The 19,572-nt window shown below is 46.7% G+C and overlaps 1 pseudogene; it reads right to left on the reverse strand.

Moving 5' to 3' along the window:
• Positions 1 to 1,156: 1,156 nt before the first annotated feature.
• Positions 1,157 to 18,839, reverse strand: LOC129021575 (tropomyosin alpha-3 chain-like; annotated as a pseudogene).
• Positions 18,840 to 19,572: the final 733 nt, after the last annotated feature.

Below are 19,572 nucleotides of genomic sequence, written 5' to 3' on the forward strand. Positions count from 1 at the left end.
TGGCTAAATCAGTGGCAAAAACATAATCTTTCTTTCTTTCAAGGAGGCAGGAGAGCAATCAAGTGGTCACCTCAATGTAAGGGGCACACGATCCACTCTGTAAGCGTCTGGGAATGGGGTGGAGATGGGACAAAAATTTGGTCTCAGAGGTCTCACCATCTTAATTTGGTCACTTCTGTTTTTTTTTTTTTTTTTTTTGTCCCAGATGTAGTCTTGCTCTGTCGCCCAGGCTGAAGTGCAGTGGCGTGATCTTGGCTCACTGCAACCTCCACCTCCCAGGTTCAAGCGATTCTCCTGCCTCAGCCTCCCGAATAGCTGGGACTACAGACGCACACCACCATGCCTGGCTAATTTTTGTATTTTTAGTAGAGACAGGGTTTCACCATGTTGGCCAGGCTGGTCTTTAACTCCTGACCTCAAGTGATCTGCCTGCCTCAGCCTCCCAAAGTGCTGGGATTACAGGCGTGAGCCATTGCGCCTGGCTTAATTTGCTCACTTCTAATGAAAAAAAAAAAAAAAGTAAAAATAACTTTGTCCAAAGGTATCTTAAAGCTGAAAACCTGAACAGCACATTTTTTTGTTGCTGTTGTTTTTGGGCTAACTCCTGGAATCACCTTTCTGGTTTGGCTGGTACTTTGTGCAAAGCTATGATTTCCCAGAGTGGAGTCTTTCCCTGGGCTCTGTTTGGTTCTCAGTAAGGCAGGCTCACACCTTTTTCCCTTTTCTCTAGAGAAAGCAATATACAGTAAGCTAAACAGTCACCTTCCAAAAGGGAGAAAGGGATTAGATTGCTGCTTCAGAGCTGTGGAACTATTTGGAATGTTTTACAAATGGTTGCTACAAAACAACAAAAAAGCTAATTACGAAATGTATACAACACAACATGCTTTTAAAGACATTATGTGTTGCACTCACATTAGCTTAAATGTTGTTCCCAAAGATGCTCAGCCTCTAGCGCAGCTGGAATCTCTGGGAAGAGGCAGAGACAGTTTGGCAAAAAAGACACATGGGGGAGGTGGGGGTGGTGAAAGGAAAAAGCAGCCTTCCAGTTAAAGATCAACCCTCAGTTAAAGGGCAGCTTTGGGCAGGCTGGCCTAGGTGGAGTTGGGGTCAGAGGGAGGAGCAGCGGCAAGGTGGGACTGGGGTGCTCTGCATCTCATTCAGTCAAGCAGGTCTGGTCTGGCATCCTTTGTGTACAGAGGTGCTCCTCCTTGGTGTATTTCAGTTTATCTTCCAAGTCGTCAATTGTCTCTTCCAGCTTGGCTACCAATCTCTCGGCAAACTCAGCCCGGGTCTCTGCCTCCTTGTGTTTATCAGTAAGAATCTCGGTTACTTCCTCATATCTGTCTTCTTTTTGAGAGTCCTTTTCTTCGGCAGCACTCAGCCACTTCAGGTTCTGGTCCATCGATCTGATCTGCTCATCCATCTCTCAGCCACAGGACTCTGCCAGCTCAGCTTGCTCCTCTCTGCATCCCAAGTTTCCTTCAACAACCACCAACTTATGAGCCAAGCCCCATCTTCATGCTTCCTACCTATCTTCTGCAATGTGCTTAGCTTCTTTGAGTTGGATTTCCTGGAGTTTCATCTTTTCTTCATCTTTTTTTTTTTTTTTTTGAGACAAAGTCTCCCTCTGTCACCCAGGCTGGAGTGCAGTGGCGTGATCTCAGCTCACTGCAACCTCTGCCTCCTGGGTTTAAGTGATTCTCCTGCCTCAGCCTCCCGGGTAGCTGGGATTACAGGTGCGCACCACCAAACCCGACTAATTTTTGTATTTTTAGTAGAGTTTTACCATGTTGGCCAGGCTGGTCTTGAACTCCTGACCTCAGGTGATTCACCCACTTCGGCCTGCCAAAGTGCTAGGATTACAGGCATGAGCCACCGTACCCAGCCTTTTCTTCATCTTTTAAGGCTCGATTTTCAATAACCTTCCTACTTCTCCCACTCTCAATCAGCAGCTTTTACCACTTCTTCCAGCTTTTGCAGAGCAGTGGCCAGGCACGCCTGAGCACGGTCCAGCTCCTTTTCAACCAGCTGGATCCTATGGTCCAAGGAGGTCACCTTGGCCTCAGCCTGTTCCAGGTCCTCCTTGCTCCCTCTACTCCCCGCTGGAGGTGCTTAGCTCTCTTCTCTCCATCATCTGCCTGTTGCTGCTGAACCTGGCTGTTGCGCTTCACTGCCTTGATGGTGGCGATCCCAGCCACGGTGCCCACCCAGCCCCTGCTTGTGCTCCAGGTCCTGCCTCTCCACTCAGCACTGCAGCCATTTCTCCTACTGTCAGTTCCCCCCCCCCCACACATTCCAATAGGTAGCCTCAGTTTTAAAAAATCAGGTCAATTGGGTCATGCAATTTCTTTGCTTCCACTTTCCAATGACTTATATCATGCTTAGAATAAAACCTGAATCCTTATGTGGCCCATAGGGTTGGCCTGCTCCTGACAGTCCCCCTGGCCTCTTCTGCTCTCCCACTCCAGCTATCCTGGTCTCCGTGCTGTTGCTCAGACATGCCCAGATGCCCCACCTTGCAGCCGGTGGCCTTGCAGCTTCCTTATCTGGAATGCTTATTCCTCAGGTTTTCCCATGGGCCACCTCCAGAAAAGGTGGCATCTCAAAGCTATCTCTGCAGAAGGGTCTTTGCTCCCCATCCTGTGGCCTGGTTTTATTTTCTTCATATCTTTCATCAACATGTGAAATTATCTTAGCTATTTATTATTTTTAAAATGTACTGGATCTCACTAAAATGCATGCTTTAATTGGAGTATAATATTAAGCGTATAGCTCAATGACTTTTTTTTTTTTTTTGAGAGAGAGTTTTGATTCTGTTGCCCAGGCTGGGGTGCAATGGTGCAATCTTGGCTTACTGCAACCTCTGCCTCCCAGGATCAAATGATCACCCTGCCTCAGCCTCCCAAGTAGCTGGAATTACAAGCATGTGCCACCACGCCCGGCTAATTTTTTGTATTTAGTAGAGATGGGGTTTCACCATGTTGTCAGGCTGGGTTTGAACTCCTGACCTCAGGTGATCCACCTGCCTCGGCCTCCCAAAGTGCTGGGATTACAGGCGTGAGCCACCGCACCTGGCCTCTATGACTTTTTACATATGTGTGCTTGTAACCATTCCCCATATCTGGACATAGAAGTTTCCCAGACACCCCAGAAAGCTCCCTCGTGTCTCTTCTTCTCAAAGATAGCCACTATTCTTATTTCTATTTGGTTTCTATCATAGATGAGTTTTGCCTGCCTTTGAGCTTCATGTAAGTGGAATAGTGTAATTTGGACACTTTTTGCCCAAATTCTTTCATTCATCATTGTCTGTGAGATACAGCCACATTTTTGCATGTGGATAAATGCAACAGCAGTTTGTTCTTTTTGTATTGCTGTTGCGTGGAGTACTGCATAGCAATACCCCATTGCACAGCAGTGTTCCATTGTGTCAGTATAACACAATTCATTTATTCATTCTTCTGCTGGCCGACCGTGGGTTGCTTCTGACTGGTTGCTGTCGAATAACACCGCTGTGAACATTTTTACACGTCTTTCCATGGAGAGATGCACTCATTTATTTTGGATATATGCCTGAGAGTAGAATTGCTAGATCATCGAGTAGGCATATGTTTATCAGCTATTTATTCTTTTACTTATTTAGATTATTTTTCTCTTCCTGGACTGTAAGTTCCATGAAGGTAGGAAACAAGCTTGTCTTGTTCACTATTGTATTCCCAGTGTGTAGCACAGTGCCCAGCACATAGTAGCTGCTTAATAAATATTTGTTAAGTAAATGAACAAACTTAAGCTACTATCAGCTCCAAGTAAGTTATGACGAAGAACCCAGGACTAGCTACAAATCCTCCTGACATTTGCCCTTTGCAAGCTGATATTTGAGAGCCCAGCTGACTCAGAAGGAGGTAGAGCTGCAGGTGCTGGGTTATTCAGCATCCTGTTATTCTTTGAAGTGGCTCCCCCTCCCTCTCTTGGCCTGCATTGTCACGGCTTGAAATATTCTTTTGATTATGAGAACATTTCCCATTAAGTGTGCATCTCCAGCTTCCCCCCCAACCCCCCAGTATTTATGAGCTCATAACTCCAGAATCTGTCACAATCAGTGTTGCAAAAGTGTATCTGAATGTAATGAAATAATTTGATGAGAAACGTGGCGGGGAGACAGTTGGAATTTTCTCCTGCCTTACAAACCATCCCCAGGGGACGGGTGTATATAAATCAACACCTCCCTTAATTAAGTAAAACATTTTAGGGAAAAAAACAAATTAATTACCACTTCATGGCACCACCCCAGCCGATTACCCAAATGGTTCACATTCCATAAACCTCGCTTGAATTCAGAACTAATTATCACTCTTTTGGTTGGTTTATGCTTCCCAATCTACAAAGATCTGTATTAAAAGTGGGTAGTGTGGTATGGCTTTTTCACTTTACTTTCAGGATGATGTAAGCTGTCAAAAGAATCAAGAATTAAGTCTTTAAAAAAAAAAAGAGCTGAAAATGCAGGGAACGTAGAATGTGGAATATTCAGGGTAGGAAATAAACATCACCTTGGGGTGTTGCTGGGGTGGTGGAGAGAAGCCTATAGAGTGTAGGATGTGTGGGGTCTTGTCCTGGCTGAGTCCCTGACTTGCTGTGAAATGTTGGGCATGAACTGGACGCCTCTGGTCTCTTATCTGGGGACCATTGTCCATTACCTGCCTGGCCCCCAGGGGGAGCCCTCGCCTCCTGCCATGTGGTCCCAATAGGGAGTGAGAATCCCGACATCTCTGAGCCTTCATTGTCCATCCTGGCCTGATGTCTTTCCTAATTATCCTTCCTGCTGACTCTGGCCTCCCCCTTGCCCTGTGGGCCCGATCAATTCTCATCTCTGATCCTGCAGGGCCCCGTGGCCAGGGTAGCTGCTAATAGCTTCTCCTATTCCCAGTCCGTTCAGCTGCCTTCTGATTGGTTCACTCCCCGAGTGGAGCAGGCTGCCCAGGCCTGGCCTTGGCTCTTTTGGACTATGTGTGGGAGTGGGAGTCTCAATGGCATCAAGAACAGTTGGCCTTGGTAGTCCCATCTGGCTGTAAGCCTTATAAGTCCAGAGTCCAGTGCCGGCTAAGCCAAGGCCTAACCTTCCCTTGTTTCTGCCACTTGCCCCACTTGAGTGGGTGTGTACATTGTAAGTGCTCAGTCAGTTCTCAGTCACTATCTGAATCTTAATGAAAGACATGGATGACCAGAAAGAAACAATCCAACTCTTTAAAACATTTTTAAGGCATGAATTGCACATAGTAAAGTGCATAAGTTATACATGTACAACTCAGTGAATCTTTACTTTGTGTACACCTGTGTAATTCCAACCCAGGTCAAGACACAGGTCATTCCACCTCCCTAAAAGGTTCCCTTCCAGTCAACGCTCCTCAAAAATAACCATTATCCTGACTTCTATCACCATAGATTGGTTTTGTCTGTTCTTGCATTTCATATAAATGGAATCATCTGGTATCTAGCTTTCTGTGTCTGGCTTGTTTTGCCCATTCACTGAGTCTATGAGATTCATTCTTATTGCAGATAGCAGTAATTCTTGAACTCTTTTTTAGACTGAAGTTTTAAAAAGTGATTACTCGAGCGATTACTGGTTGTTGGTATCTAGCTTGACAGTATGTTGTCCTTTTAAAAAATAACCACATACCAAGATATTTGTGGGCCTAATACTGTCATTACCATATGTACAAAAAGAATAATTTAGCTCCTGCAAGCACTCGAGTGCATTCAAATTCCAAATGGAGCAGGGATGAATTTGATTAGGAAGGTGTCTGACTACAGCCCTCCCCTCTTGAGAACCTTCCAGGGCATTTTCTTATTGCTTTAACTCCCATTTGCTGAGTGCTGTGGTTTGAATATTTGTCCCCCGCAAAACTCATGTTGAAATTTAATCGCCAATTTGGCAATATTGAGAGGTAGGGCCTTTAAGAGGTGATTGGGTCATGAGGGCTCTGCTCTTATGAATGGATTAATCTATTCATGGATTCATGGGTTAGTGGATTACTGGATTATCATGGGAGTAAGACTGGTGGCTTTGTAAGAAGAGGAAGAGAGGGATGAGCGTGGTGGCTTGCATCTGTAATCTCAGCACTTTGAGAGGCCGAGGATAGAGGATTGCTTGAGCCCAGGAGTTTGAGACCAGCCTGGGTAGCATAGTGAGACTTCATCTCTAATTTTTTTAAAAAAGAAGAAGAAGAGGAAGAAAGACTTAAGCTAGCACGCTCAGCCCCCTTGCCATGTGTGATGCCCTGCACTGCCTTGGGACACTGCAGAGAGTCTCCACCAGCCAGAAGATTCTCAGTAGATGCAGGCCCTTAACCTTGGACTACTCAGCTTCCATACCTGTTAGAAGTCAATCCCTTTTCTTTGCAAATTACTCTGTTTCAGGTACTCTGTGATAAGCAAGAGAAAATGAACTAAGACATTGGGTTACTAGAGAGGTTTAGTATGTTTTCTTAGGGTCATTTATTACCTGTGTAACAGGTAGGTCCTGCTGGGACCCTTTCTGAGGACTCCAGGGAGGGCGTGAGGAAGTTGGAGCCTGCTCCCTCCAGGTCATGTATGAGAGGGTGGGAATAATCTGGGTACACCCTGCAGGTTGTCTCCAAAAGCGTCAGTCACCCCCAAACCCAGGGAACATCAGTGCTGGGGCAGGTGGGGGAAGAATCAGGGTCCACTGTCTCTTGGGCTAGACCCAGGCAATGTCTGTCCCCATGGAACCCTCAGCCCCAATCCCTGCCTTCAGCCCTGAGAGCTTGTTAGCAAGAGGCTCTGATCCAGCAGGTCTGGGGTGGATCCAGGAATCTGATATTTTAAAGCTCCCCAAGTGATTCCAGGGAATGGTCTGGAGCCAGACTGCTTGCATTTGAATTCCAGCTCTGCCTGTTATCACTGTGACCTCAGCCAAGTAACTTTGCTTCTCTTGCCTTCATCTCCTCATTTGTACAATGGGGATTATAATCGCGCTGGAAGAATAAAATGAATCAATGCATTTATGCTTGAAAAGCACTTAGAAGAGTTCCTGGCACAGAGTAAGCACTCAAAAAGAGTTGGCCACCACCGCTATCATCATCATCATCACCATCCACGGCAGCACCAGTGCTTTACCAACGCTTTCACTTTACACACAGAAACTGAGAACCACAGAGGGGCGTGGACATATCCAGAGTCACACAGCAAGACACAGGTGGTACAGGGACCAGAAGCCCAGCTCCCTTTCCCCTTGGGATTGTGTTCTCTCACCCACGTGGCTGGCTAGCCATCCTGCCCAATGTCCCAGTCACATGCTGGTGGACAGGGTGGGGAAGATAGTCTACAGAGTGGGGACTTTCTGAAGGATTATATTAGGTTGGTGCAAAAGTAATCGCAGTTTTTGTTTTTGCCATTACTTTTAATGGCAAAAACCATGATTACTTTTGCACCCACCTAATAGAACTGGAAGTGTTGGCATTTGCCTTTTGCCCACCATAGCAATTCTCTATCCTCCTCCTCACCCTTGAAGGGAACAGCCAGGCCCTCTTTCCCACTTTTGGAGTAAGAGGACGGGAATGACCTGAGTCACCTCTAGATTTCTGAAGTTAGGACAAATATCATATCGCCAATGATCAAATTCCACCAATTCTACCTCCACAATGTCTTTTGTATCCAAGCCCTCTGCCATACCTGAGGCCAGGCCGCCATCTTCGCATGCACCTGGGCGGCTGCACCAGCCCCTCCCTGGCCTCCCTGCTGCCAATCTGGCTGCTTCACTTCACTCTACATACCACCCTCCTCACCACCCCTTGGAGGGGTTGTTTAAACCCCCACCCCCCTGCTATGTATGAGTGGATAAAAATGTGATATCTACATACAATGGAACATTATTCAGCCTTTATTTTATTTTATTTTATTTTATTTTATTTTATTTTATTTTGAGACAGGGTCTTATTCTGACACCCGGGCTGGAGTGCAGTGGCATGATCCCAGCTCATTATAGCCTCAACCTCCTGGGCTGAGGTGGTCCTCCCACCTCAGCCTCCCGAGTAGCTGGGACTACAGGCATGCACCACCAAGTCCAACTAATTTTTTTTTTTTTTTTGTAGAGACAGGGTTTTACCATATTGCTCAGGCTGGTCTCGAACTCCTGGGCTCAAGCAATCCTCCTGCCTTGACCTCCTAAAGGGCTGGGATTATAGGCATGAGCCCTCACACCTGGCCTCCTTTTTTTTTTTTTTTTTTTTTTTTTTTTAGGCAGGGTCTCACTCTGGCACCCAGACTGGTGTATAGTGGTGCAATCATAGCTCACTGCAGCCTCGACCTCCTGGGTTCAAATGATCCCCCCACCTCAGCCTCCCAAGTAGCTGGCACCATAGGTATGCAGCACCACACCCAGCTAATTTTTTACTTTTTTGTAGTGATGGGGGTCTCACTATGTTGCCCAGGCTTGTCTCAAGCTCCAGACCTCAAATGATCCTCCTGCCTCAGCTTCCCAAAGTGCTAGGATTATAGATGTGAGCTCATGCCTGACTGTTCAGCCTGTAAAAAGAAAGAAATCCTGTCTTATGCCACAAGATGGATGAACCTTGAGGATATCATGCTAAGTGAATAAGCCAGCACCTACATGAGGGAACTAAAGTAGTCGAACTCCTAGAAACAGAAAACAGAATGGTGGCTGCCCAGGACGGGGGAAACGGGAAGTTGTTCGAGGGGGAGAGAGTTTCAGTTTTGCAAGATGAAAAGCTTGTAGAGATCTGTTGCGCAAAAAGGTAAATACACTTAATGCTACTGAACCATACACTAAAAAATGGTTAAGATGGTAAATTTTATATGTTTTTTTCTTTTCTTTTCTTTTTTTTTTTTTTTTTGCATTTTTAGCCGAGATGAGGTTTCACCATGTTGGTCAGGCTGTCTTGAACTCCTGTCCTCAGGTGATCCACCTGCCTTGGCCTCCCAAAGTGCTGGGATTACAGATGTAAGCCACCATGCCCAGCCTGTTTTTTTTGTTGTTGTTGTTGTTGTTTGTTTGTTTGTTTTTTGAGACAGAGTCTGGCTCTGTCACCCGGGCTGGAGTGCAGTCACAGGATCTTGGCTCACTGCAACCTCCACCTCCCAGGTGCAAGTGATTCTCGTGCCTCAGCCTACCCAGTAGCTGGTATTACAGGCGCGCACCACCACGCCTGGCTAATTTTTTATATTTTTGATAGAGATGGGGTTTCGCCATGTTGGCCAGACTGGTCTCAAGCTCCTGACCTCAGGTGATCCGCCCGCCTCAGCCTCCCAAAGTGCTGGGATTACAGGTGTGAGCCACTGTGCCCGGCCTGTTATATGTTTTTTACCACAATTTAAAAAAAAAAAAAAAAAAACACCTCCAAGTCTCCCCATCACCTTTAGGGCGAACCCAGATCCCTTGCCTAGCTTTGGAGACCCTCTGCACTGTTGCCACCCTCCCACCAGGCCCCTCAAGCTACCATGTCCTCAGCCCACAGAGCTCTTCAGCTTTTCCCTGACACGGCTCACATTTGCTCACCAGTGAATTTCTCCCTGACAGCTTTCCATCTGGAATGTTCTTCCCTCAGCTTGTCAACCTTTTGAAATTCTCATTATCCTTCAAGAACCAGCTCAAATATATCCTCCTCTGTGAAACCTTCTTTTAACCCTCTCCTTCAGGAAGAATTAATGCCCAGAGTGTGTGCCCCTGCTTTTTTTTTTTCTTTTTGAGACGGGGTCTCACTCTGTTGCCCAGGCTGGAGTGCAGTGGTGTGATCACGGCTCACTGCAGCCTCAATCTCCAGGGCTCAAGTGATTCTCCCACCTAAGCCTCCCCAGAAGCTGGAACTACAGGAGCGCACCATCATGCCCGGCACATTTTTGTAAATTTTTTGGTATAGGTGGGGCTTTGCCATGGTGTCCAGGCTGGTCTCAAACTCCTGGGCTCAAGAGATCTGTCCACCTCGGTCTCCCAAAGTGCTGGGATTATATATATGAGCCATTGTGCCTGGCCCCCCATACATTTTTTTTTTTTTTTTGAGACGGAGTCTCGCTCTGTCGCCAGGCTGCAGTGCAGTGGCGATCTTGGCTCACTGCAAGCTCTGACTCCTGAGTTCAAGCGATTCTCCTGCCTTAGCCCCCCAAGTAGCTGGGACTACAGGCACGCACCACCACACCCAGCTAATTTTTGTATTTTTAGTAGAGACAGGGTTTCACCATGTTGGCCACGATGGTCTCGATCTCTTGACCTCATGATCTAGCCACCACGGCCTTCCAAAGTGCTGGTATTACAGGCGTGAGCCACTGCGCCCGGCCCCTATAACTTTTCACATCACCACCACCACCACCACCACTGCCTCAGCTACCATTGAATGGGGGCTTTCTACATGCTGAGTACCATGCCAAACAAGCTGTATGCATCAGTGGCTCAGTTAATCTTCATGAAAACCCACACCATCCCCATTTTACAGACGAGAAAACTGAGGCTTAGATAGGGAATGTATCATGCCCAAGATCACACAGCTAGTAAGTTGTGGCACTGAGACTTAAATCTTCCTAATTCCAGAGAAAACTTCTGACAACTCAGTTCTGCTCCCCCACACACCTAAATAATTGCCTTGTCCATATAATTATTTGTTTTTCTGCCTGCCCAATTAGGGGAGGGCTGCACCTTAACCCTTCTGGCTCGGATGCCCCATGCCTGGCCCAAGGCCTGGCACAAAGCAGGTGCTCATTTTGTGGGAGTTGTTTTGTACACCTTGGAGTAAATCAGTGTCAGTGCTAGCTCCTCTAATTTCACCACTTCTATTTCCCCTCCAGGAATTGGCAGGTTGGCGATCGCAAAAGAAACATCTCCCAGCCGATCAATAAATAATAATGTTGGAGAATTTAAAATAAGAATCTAGATTATTAAAGTTACAAATCTTTGGTCTTTATACCTTTAATAAAACATGCATCTATTAATAATGAATACTGGTCCTGGCCTGCTTAGGCTGAAAGGGAGAAAAAATGACCAGTCAAAAGATGCTATTATTTTTTCTCCTTACCCGGTTTGGCTGCCAAGATGCTGCATCCCTGACAAATGGCTCATCATTTAAAAAGGTTTAAAAAGTTTAACTGCACGAAAGGGAAATTGAAGATGGGTTGTTCAGCCTTGTGGGCCCTCGGTGAGGAGAGATTGTTTCTTCTTGAGACAGTCTCTCTCTTTGGTTTTGGTGGGCCCACCTTCTGCTGGTCCTTCTCTTTGATCTCTGGTTGTCTTTCTCAGGCTCCTCATTTTTTGGTCAAACTCTATCCTGGGTTCCCTCCACTTCCCTCCCCTTCCCTCCCCTTCCCTCCCCTTCTCTCCCTTCCCCTCCCCTTCCCTTTCCACTTAACTCCCTTACCCTGAGTGACCTCATCCACTTCTGTGACCACCAGTCATCATCTTTTGCATGAAGGGAGTCACTCAGTAGGAGAGATGATCAGAGCGGTAGACGGGGGGTCAGACCATTTGGGGCCTTATAGGCCAGGGTTGACTTTGGCTTTAACTCCAAGAATCCTGGTGCCGCTGGAGGCACAGAGGATGGCATGAAACAAATCTCTTTGGAGGCTGTGGTTAAAATAGACTAAAGGGTGACAAGGGCAGAATTAGGAAAACCAGTTAGGAGAATATTGCCGTAATCCAGGCAAGAGGTGATGGTAGTTTGGAATAGAGTGGAAGCAGTGAGGAGCTGAGGTTGGATACAGGATATATTTTATTTTTTAAATTTTAATAGAGACAGAATCTCACTCTATCACTCAGGCTGGAGTGCAGTGGCATGATCATGGCTCACTGCAGCCTCGAACTCCTGGGCTCAAGTGATCCTCCCACCTCAGCCTCCCCAGTAGTTGGGACTGCAGGTATGTGCCACCGTCCCCAGCTCCAGGATATATTTTAAAGGTAGAGGTGATAGGATTTGCTGATGGATTGGAGTGGGATGGGAAAAAAAAAAGGGAAAGGAGTTGTCTCCAGGGTTTTTGGTCTGAGCAACTAAAAGATGAGTGTTTTCATTTTCTGAGATGAGGAAGCCTGTGGGTAGAGAAGCTTTGATGATAAGGAGTTGAGTCTTGGATGTGTGTTGTCTGAGATACCTGTTGGATATCTAAGAAGAGACATCAAATTGACAATTGGACATACGGGTCTAGAGTTCAGGAGAAAGGTCCAGGTTAGAGGTATAAATTTAGGCATCATGATCATAGATATGATATTTAAAATCATGAAGCTAGATGAGACTGCCAGTGGAGGTGTATGGCAGCGAAGAGTGTGAAAAAGGACTGGACTCATGACTTTCCTATGTTTTAAGGTTGGAGAGATGAGGAAGAATCAGCAAAGAAGAATGTGAAGAGGCCAGTGAGCTAGGAGTAAAACCAAGAAAGTAAAGGATCCTAGAAGTCAAACGAAGAAAGAGTTTCCAGAGGGGGAATGTCATTATGTATGTCAAGTACGGAAAATGGGTTAAATAAGGTAAGGACTGAGGACTGACCATTGGATCTAGCAACATGGAGGTCACTGATCTTGACGGGGCATTTAACCTCACTTTGGGCCACTTGATGGTGAAGGTAAAAAGGAAAGCCAGTGGATTCCATAACTGTCATTATTGTCCAAAAGGAAATCTACCAGTTGTTCAAGACACCCCAACTTGTCCTGGGAGCTTGTCATGTGAGTTCTTCAAAGGAGGCATTGAATAATACAGCTGACGCTTGAACAACACAGGTTTGAACTGCATGGGCCCTCTTATATGTGGATTTTTTTTCTACCAAATGCAGATTGAAAATACAATATTCGCAGGATGCCAAATATGCATATATGCAGGGCTGACTTTTCCTATGCGGGTTCCTCAGGGTTGACTTCAGGACATGAGTTTGTATGGATTTTGGTGTGTGCAAGGGAGGGAAGGTATCCTGGAACCAATTTCCCACATCTACTGAGGGACGACTGCATAATGAATATTGTCAGCAAGAGTTTTATAGCAGAGCCATAGGTCAACATTCTACTCCCAGGATATAAGCAGTGCTGTGGGAAGCATGGAGTGGGAGAGGTTGTCATGTTGAGTATTTATCACTCCATTGATGCATGGAGTGTTCCATCCAGTTTGAGACTGGGCTCTGCCTCCTGGAGAAGCGACAGCAACCAGGTGCCACTCTCATGGAGACCAAGAGTTAGTGGCCTATGTGGAGGGTCACAAGGCCGCACTGTTACACAACTCCAGGCGACACATCTACATCATGGTCTGTGTGAAATGAGCTTCCTGGTGTTGTGCAGTGCACAAACTGCGCTGCTGTACGAAACAGGCCTGATGTGACAAGAGGCAGCTAAGGGTATCCCCAGAACTCCCAGAGGGATATTGGGACACTGTTGTCTGAAGAAGGGAAAGTAAGTGATGGAAGGCAAAACAAAAGATGCTCACATCCTAACACGAAGGACAAATTCCAGATGGAAATAAGGCACACGCTCTCTTTATTCTTTTATCCCCCAAACTTCAAAAGGAATTTTATTGTTTTCTTCCTGCCATCAAATCTGTGACTTGTTTTAGGGGAAGGGCAAGGTACGTGTGTGTGTGTGTGTGTGTGTGTGTGCATGCGTGTGTGTTGGGGTGCGGGGTTATATAGCCTCTACCCTTCTCTCCTTTCTCTCCAAAATTCCTAGCTGGGAGGATTTTTCTAGTCATTGGAGGAGAGGTGTTTGGGAATATATTAATTAGAGCAAGCCTAAGCCTGTGTAATAAAGAGGTCACAAAATACAGTGGCTTGAAGAAAAGAGAAGTTTATCCACTCTCATGTAACAGCCTCAAGGTAAGTAGTGCAGGGTGGGGAGATGGCTCTGTTCCACATGATCACTCAGGTATCAAAGATCCTTTCATCTTGTTTCTCTGCATCCTTCACGGTGTTATCTTCATCCCCATTGTTAGAACTTGGTCACAGCACATCTATGTTCAGGGAAGGAGAAAGAATGTTAGGAAAAAGGTGCCCCATCCCTTCTGTTCATGTGCCATTGGTGACAACTTAACCATGTGGCCACACTGGCCACAAAGAAGCCTGGGATGTGTTGTTGCTAGCTGGGGAATCACCATTTGTTCAGTTTAAACTCTATTACTGTGGAAAAAATTTAGAATGGATTAAAGTAAGTAACTGGCAAAAACTGGCTCTTTTTGCTCTCATCTCTTTTCTAAGCATTTTTATCTCTCAAATTTAGAAATGGAAAATTTGGGCCAGGTGCAGTGATTCATGCCTGTAATCCCAGCACTTTGGAAGGCCGAGGCAGGAGGATTGCTTGAGGCCAGGAGTTTGAGACCAACCTGGGCAACAAAATGAGACCCTATCTCTCCAAAATAACCTTAAAAAATTAGCCAGGCTTGGTGGCACATACCTGTGGTCCCAACTACTCAGAAGGCTGAGGCGAGAGAATCACCTGAGCACAGGAGTTTGAGGTCGTAGTGAGCTATCATTGCACCACTGTACTCCAGCCTGGATGACAGAGTGGGAACCTGTCTCTAAGAAGAAAAGAAAGGAAAGAAAGAGAGAGCGAGAAAGCAAGGAAAGGAAGGAAGGAAGGAGGGAAAGGGAAAGGAAAAAGGAAAGAAAGATATTGAAAATTTGAAGATTCTTTCCGTGGGTCCCTTTCTGACCATTGGACCTAGGTACATGTGTCAGCCCTGTGTATCCATTCCAGTCATAATGTGGAGGGTCCTGAGGTTAAAAGGTATATGAAAAAAAGTCTATCAGTCAAGCTCACATGTCAACCCACAATAATGACCATAACAATGAATAACAATTATAATTGTTAACATGTTTAGTTTACACATAGATGTATCACTTATAATGCTCTGTAATTTATTTTTAGTAATATGTACATGACTTTTGCCATAAGTCAAAATTCTTGAAGGACTGACTTTCTAGGGAGAAGAAGTGACTCACTTTGCCTGGAGAGCTGGGAAAGAGGAGCCACTGAGATGGGCTTTGAGAGGATGACTAGGAATCCCCAGAGAGAAAAAAGAGAGCAAATGGCATTTTACGAATGAGAAGAAATATTAATAGTATGTACGAACTCTAGTATGTACTTTCAGTAAAACAAAATTTTTCTTTTTTTCTGTTTTCATGACTTTGTTTCTCTTCCTCTTTCTCTCTCTCTCTCTCTCTTACACCCATTAATGGACACACCATGTAACTGTTAGAACTCTTGTTTGCAAGTGACAGAAAACTCACCTCAAAAATATCTTAAATCAACAAAGGGAATTTATTGGCTCATGCAATTGCAAAGTTCAAGGGTAAATTTAAGATGTGGCTAAACTCAGAGGTCCAGACAATAGTACCACGACCTGGTCTTTCTCCACCATCTGGCTCAGCCTTGCTGCATGCCGGATGAGCGTTCACACTCCACATGGTGCCAGGACGGCTGCTAGCTACGTCAGGTCTAAGTCGTCTTCATCTCAATGGAAATGATGGACAGCGTCTCTCTCCGTTGTGCCCCATTGGCTCTGATTAGGTCGGGTGATCATCCTTGCGATGCTCTCACAGGCTACAGCTGAGACTCTACCCCTACCAGCAGGAGTAGAGTCAACTGTGTCTAAAGCTAGGGATTGAGAACTGGGAGAGAGTGATCTGCTGAAGGAAAAATTTGTTACTGAAGAAGGGTGAGGCCAAGTGCATAGCTCATGCCTGTAATCTCAGCACTTTGGGAGGCTGAGCAGAAGGATCACTTGAGGCCAGGAGTTCAAGACCAGGCTGGGCAACAAAGGGAGACCCTGTCTCTACAAAAAATTAAAAATTAGCCAGGTATAGTGGTGTGTGCCTATAATCCCAGCTACTAGGGAGGCTGAGGTGGGAGGATTGCTTGAGCCCAGGAGGTTGAGGCTGCAGTGAGCTGATTGTGCCACTACACTCCAGCCTAGCAGCAGAGCAAGATCCTATCTCAAAAAAAGTAAAAAAAGGCCGGGCACGGTGGCTCACACCTGTAATCCCAGCACTTTGGGAGGCTGAAGCGAGTGGATCACCTGAGGTCAGGAGTTCAAGACCAGCCTGACCAACATGGTGAAACCCCATCTCTACTAAAAATACAAAAATTAGCTGGGCATGGTGGCAGGCCCCTGTAATCCCAGTTACTTGGGAGGCTGAGGCAGAAGAATCACTAGAATCCGGGAGGCGGAGGTTGCAGTAAGCTGAGATCGTGCCACTGCACTCCAGCCTGGGCAACAGAGCAAGACTTCGTCTCAAAAAAAAAAAAAAAAAAAAGTGAAAAGAAGAAAGGTGAATGGCCCTTTGGCCACAAAAGCCGTTTCCATCTTCCATGGAGTGGGATGCTGAGGATCTCACTGAGATACTGGATTCCTACCTATTATGGGGAAACTTCAGTCTTAATGACTGAATGGCCCTCAGAGCAGAGGAACCTGCAGATGAATTGAGCTCTGAAGCACAACAAAGTGGAAGGCTGGGAAATGCTGCTGGTCCAGGGCTCAGCAGTCATCCAGCCTTTCCACTGGACAGATGAGGAAACAGATAATAGACGGTGAGGGACTTGTCTGAGCAAGTTGAGGCAGAGCTGGGACCCAAACCCCAGTGATGTGAAAGCCAGAGCCAGGCTCTGTCTGTGGGTCTGGCAGCTGCACATTCATTAGCTCACTGATATCTCCTTGTTTCCTTGTATATTTTTACAAGGTTGTTAATTACCAGCCATAAAGCTCGGCAAACATTTTGATAGGCTTTAAAGGCTCATGAAAACAGCATTACATTTTAAGGCATGGTCTCCTTATTAATCTAATTAACTGTCAGCCTCACATCCTGCTGGTTTCCAGATGAAGAGAGCTGTGCCTTTCAGCTTCCGATTCAGCCCCAGTGGACAAGGCTTGGGGCTATCATCGTCACAATCTCTGAGCCAGGAAAGCAGCTCACACAGGCCCAAGGTGTGGGTTGCTGAAGCAGTGTCTAGATGCTCAGTATCATGCTGATTTATATCCCAGGATGATCTATCTCTAGAACAAAGATATGATGGCTTGGAAATAGCCCAGATTACAGCAAGTACATGGATGCCTTAGCTCAGGACCCTCCCAGGCCATGGTGCAGACACTTTTGGGTGACCTTCCCCAGTGAGGCTCCCTTTCCAGAGCTCTGTCCTCATTTATAACCCTGACCCTGGCACCCTGCTCTCCCACAGCAGCTGATTGGACTGAGATGGACACCTGACCCAAAGAAGGCTCAGTCACCTCTGACCTGTAGCCTGGCTTGAAAGAGGGGCTGGGCCAACCAGAGGCAGGTCTGGAGACAGAGAACTAGAACTGGTAAAGAGTGTCTTCATTTATGAGGGCTGCCGTCACAACTTACCACAGACTGGGTGACTTAAACAATAGAAATGGATTTCTCGCAGTTATGGACACTAGAAGTCTGAGATCACAGTGCCAGCAAGGTTGGCTTCTGTCTCCTTTTCTCTCTCTCTCTCTTTTTTTTTTTAGGTAGGGTCTTGCTCTGTCACCCCCAACCTTGTTGGGCTCAAGCGATCCTTCCACTTCAGCTTCCTAAGAAGGTGGGGCTACAGGCATTGCCACCATGCCCAGCTAATTTTTTTTCTTTTTTCTTTTTTCTTTTTTTTTTGAGACTGAGTCTCACTCTGTCATCCAGGTTAGAGTGCAGTGGCACGATCTCGGCTCACTACAACCTCCACCTCCTGGGTTCAAGCGATTCTCCCTCCTCAGCCTCCTGAGTAGCTGGGATTACAAGCACCCACCACCACGCCCGTCTAATTTTTTTTGTATTTTTAGTAGAGATGGGGGTTTCACCATATTGACCAGGCTGGTCTGGAACTCCTGACCTCAAGTGATCCGCCTGCCTTGGCCTCCCAAAATGCTGGGATTACAGGCATGAGCCACCGCGCCCAGCCCCAGCTAATTTTTTTATTTTTGTAGAGACAGAGGTCTCCCTGTGTTGCCCAGGCTGGTCTCAAACTGCTGGGCTCAAGCGATCCTCTCGCCTCGGCCTCCCAAAGTGCTGGGATAATAGGCTTGAGCCACTGTGCCCAGGGCTGGCCTCTCTTGAGGCCTCCCTCCTTGGCTTGCAAATGGCCGCATTCTCACTGCGTCCTCATGGGGTCTTTCCTCTGGGTGCACATCCCTGGTGTCTCTCTTGTGTGTCCAAATTTTCTCTTCTCCCAAGGAGAGTGAGCTCTGATTATGGCTGACCCTAATGGCCTCATTTTACTCAATCCCCTCTTTTTTTTTTTAATTTTTTTTATTTGAGATGGAGTTTCACTCTTGTCGCCCAGGCTGGAGTGCAGTGGTGCGATCTTGGCTCACTGACTGCAACCTCCGCCTCCCAGGTTCAAGCGATTCTCCTGCCTCAGCTTCCTGAGTGGCTGGGATTACAGGTGTGCGCCACCATGCCTGGCTAATACAATCCCCTCTTTAAAGGCTCTGTCTCCAAATATTGTCTTCAGATACGGAGGTACTGGGGATCAAGGCTTCAATATATGAATTTTAGGGGACACAATTCAGCCCATAATAAAGGGCTTGAGATGAAAATTCACATGGCATCTGGGCTGGGGCAAGGGAGCCACCATAGCTGGTGCCCTGCCTATGTCTGCAAGACCCTCAGCTCTACCCCCTGAAAGTATAATCGCAAACACCTGCCACCTCCCACCTGAGGGCTTTTATCTGGCTGCTTTCTGCTGAGGGCACATCCAACTGAATGCAGGGAAAGCCTGCTAGAGGGTTAATGGCCAGGAGCAGCCCTCCACCAATGACCGATGGGATACAGACCCAGCTCCCTTGCCTGGGGTGGGGCAACTCTGCTTCCACGATCCACACTGTCTCCAGCATCCCCTGGCGGGACTGGGCTCCCATTGCCCACGGGGTAACTGGCTTGATCATATGCCTTTCTTTTCTCTGTCTCACTTTGCCACTCCCCTACTTGTACTTCCTGGGATCACCTCCCAAGTAAATGACTTGCCCTTGAACCTCTGTCCCAAGGTCAGCTTCTGGGGGAACCCAAACAGTTAGGTGGCATGTGGACATGATGTGGAGACACGGGCAGAGGAAGCTGGCGGGGGAGGGGAGAGAGGGAAACGTGGATTCCAAGAGAGGGAAAGGGTTTCTGGGTTCCTGAGTCTCTAGTTCTGGTCCCTGTGAGCACTGCCCTGTGCCTCTCCCCTGTGGCTCTCCAAGTAGTTACATAAGTGGGATGTTAGGTGTTCTGGAACCTAAGCTAGTTTAGCCTCTTCCCTATCTAGATGCAGCAAATTCTCTTGGACTCTTCCAGATTCTTCCCTCAAATATGGAATTATCAGGCAAGTTGATGCCTCTTGCTCTGGGGGAAAGGTACCCTCAAAGACATTCTGTGGCTATGTAAATATGCCCTCCAAAATAAATCCATGGTTTGTAGAGTGAAAATTGAGCAAATCTGCATACAGGCCAGGAGCTACCCGTAAGGTCAGGAACCGAGTCCACATGCCCTTTCCTTTTGAGGTAAAACATGATCACAACCTTTCTGGTTAATTGTGATGAGCCTGACTGAGACCCCTGGAGGAAAAATGACGTAAAGACCCACAGAGAAAAGCACCTTACCTGTGGGAGTCTG

This window comes from Pongo pygmaeus, chromosome 21, assembly GCF_028885625.2.
Source record: "Pongo pygmaeus isolate AG05252 chromosome 21, NHGRI_mPonPyg2-v2.0_pri, whole genome shotgun sequence".
NCBI classification, from domain to species: Eukaryota; Metazoa; Chordata; class Mammalia; order Primates; family Hominidae; genus Pongo; species Pongo pygmaeus.